Raw genomic sequence first — 3,262 nt, 5'->3', positions numbered from 1 at the left:
ATTATTTACCATGATCAAGTGGGATTCATTCCTGGGATGCAGGGCTGGTTCAACATTCGCAAATCAATCAACGTGATACATCACATTAATAAAAGAAAAGATAAGAACCATATGATCCTGTCAATCGATGCAGAAAAGGCCTTTGACAAAATTCAGAACCCTTTCTTAATAAAAACCCTTGAGAAAGTCGGGATAGAAGGAACATACTTACACATCATAAAAGCCATTTATGAAAAGCCCACAGCTAACATCATCCTCAATGGGGAAAAACTGAGAGCTTTTTCCCTGAGATCAGGAACATGACAGGGATGCCCACTCTCACCGCTGTTGTTGAACATAGTGCTGGAAGTTCTGGCATCAGCAATCAGACAACAAAAGGAAATCAAAGGCATCAACATTGGCAAAGATGAAGTCAAGCTTTCGCTTTTTGCAGATGACATGATACTATACATGGAAAATCCGATAGACTCCACCAAAAGTCTGATAGAACTGATACATGAATTCAGCAAAGTTGCAGGATACAAAATCAATGTACAGAAATCAGTTGCATTCTTATACACTAACAATGAAGCAACAGAAAGAGAAATAAAGAAACTTATTCCATTCACAATTGCACCAAGAAGCATAAAATACCTAGGGATAAATCTAACCAAAGATGTAAAAGATCTGTATGCTAAAAACTATAGAAAGCTTATGAAGGAAATTGAAGAAGATATAAAGAAATTGAAAAAACATTCCCTGCTCATGGATTGGAAGAATAAATATTGTCAAAATGTCAATACTACCCAAAGCTATCTACACATTCAATGCAATCCCAATCAAAATCGCACCAGCATTCTTCTCGAAACTAGAACTAGCAATTCTAAAATTCATATGGAACCACAAAAGGCCCCGAATAGCCAAAGTAATGTTGAAGAAGAAGACCAAAGCAGGAGGCATCACAATCCCAGACATTAGCCTCTACTACAAAGCTGTCATCATCAAGACAGCATGGTATTGGCACAAAAACAGACACATAGACCAATGGAATAGAATAGAAACCCCAGAACTAGACCCACAAACGTATGGCCAGCTAATCTTTGACAAAGCAGGAAAGAACATCTAATGGAAAAAAGACAGTCTCTTTAACAAATGGTGCTGGGAGAACTGGACAGCAACATGCAGAAGGTTGAAACTAGACCACTTTCTCACACCATTCACAAAAATAAACTCAAAATGGATAAAGGACCTGAATGTGAGACAGGAAACCATCAAAACCCTAGAGGAGAAAGCAGGAAAAGACCTCTCTGACCTCAGCCGTAGCAATGTCTTACTCGACACATCCCCAAAGGCAAGGGAATTAAAAGCAAAAATGAATTACTGGGACCTTATGAAGATAAAAAGCTTCTGCACAGCAAAGGAAACAACCAACAAAACTAAAAGGCAACCAACGGAATGGGAAAAGATATTTGCAAATGACATATCGGACAAAGGGCTAGTATCCAAAATCTATAAAGAGCTCACCAAACTCCACACCTGAAAAACAAATAACCCAGTGAAGAAATGGGCAGAAAACATGAATAGACACTTCTCTAAAGAAGACATCCGGAAGGCCAACAGGCATCTGAAAAGATGCTCAACGTCGCTCCTTATCAGGGAAATACAAATCAAAACCACGCTCAGATATCCTCTGACACCAGTCAGAGTGGCCAAAATGAACAAATCAGGAGACTACAGATGCTGGAGAGGATGTGGAGAAACGGGAACCCTCTCGCACTGTTGGTGGGAATGCAAAGTGGTACAGCCACTCTGGAAAACAGTATGGAGGTTCCTCAGAAAATTAAAAATAGACCTACCCCATGACCGAGCAGTAGCACTGCTAGGAATTTACCCAAGGGATACAGGAGTACTGATGCCTAGGGGCACTTGTACCCCAATGTTTATAGCAGCACTCTCAACAATAGCCAAATTATGGAAAGAGCCTAAATGTCCACCAACTGATGAATGGATAAAGAAATTGTGGTTTATATACACAATGGAGTACTACAGGGCAATGAGAAAGAATGAAATATGTCCCTTTGTAGCAACGTGGATGGAACTGGAGAGTGTGATGCTAAGTGAAATAAGCCATACAGAGAAAGACAGATACCATATGTGTTCACTCTTATGCGGATCCTGAGAAACTTAACAGAAAGCCATGGGGGAGGGGAAGGGAAAAAAAAGAGGTTAGAGTGGGAGAGAGCCAAAGCATAAGAGACTCTTAAAACCTGAGAACAAACTGAGGGGTGATGGGGGGTGGGAGGGAGGGGACGGTAGGTGATGGGTATTGAGGAAGGCACCTTTTGGGATGAGCACTGGGTGTTGTATGGAAACCAATTTGACAATAAATTTCATATATTGAAATAAAAAGCAACAATATATACCAGGCATTGTGTTATACCCTAAATATATAAAATAAAGCAAGAGCAGATTTATTTTTTCCCTCATTAACATGTATCATTTTTAATAACTGAGAATACTGAGCAATAATGATTGTTTAACCTAGAAGAGATTCATTGTAATCTAGGGACATTTAACAGAGAAATATTTAAGAGGCATAAGTCTGGCAGATGTGTTAATATACTCCATATTGCATGAAGCCTTGAACCCCTGAGAAATTATAGTGGTCTTTCAGCATCGTGATAATCTTTTTCCCCAAAAATATTTAACCTATGCTTTAGTTTGGAGATTTGTTCTCTGGCTAAACTATATTTCTGTATGCTTGCAGATAAATTTTTGTTTATTTCTAGTTTTGTACTTTAGTTGGAAATTAGAGGTAGTTGTCCTGGAGAAAGTGTGTAGAGATGATAAGTTTTATGAAGCAACTGTAAGGTTAACTTAAGTGATATAAAAACCAGGGGGAGCTGGATTTGTATTGTTACAATGGGACAGAAAACAGAAAGATTGAATTAAAAGATGAAACACACACCAAAAACAATCTCCCCCCCCAAAAAAAAAGTGTCTAGGGCAGATTGCTTTCCAGGAAAATTCTACCAAACATTTAAGGAAGAGTTAACACGTATTCTCTTGAAGCTGTTCCAAAAAATAGAAATAGAAGGAAAACTTCCAAACTCTTTCTATGAAGCTAGAATTACCTTGTTTCCAAAACCAGACAGAGACCCCACTAAAAAGGAGAACTATAGACCAATTACCCTGATGAACATAGATGCAACAATCCTCAGCAAGATATTAGCCAACCGGATCCAACAACACATTAAAAAAATGATTCACCACGACCAAGTGG

Source organism: Panthera tigris, chromosome X (genome assembly GCF_018350195.1).
Source record: "Panthera tigris isolate Pti1 chromosome X, P.tigris_Pti1_mat1.1, whole genome shotgun sequence".
NCBI classification, from domain to species: Eukaryota; Metazoa; Chordata; class Mammalia; order Carnivora; family Felidae; genus Panthera; species Panthera tigris.
Note: the sequence above shows the minus strand (reverse complement) of the source record.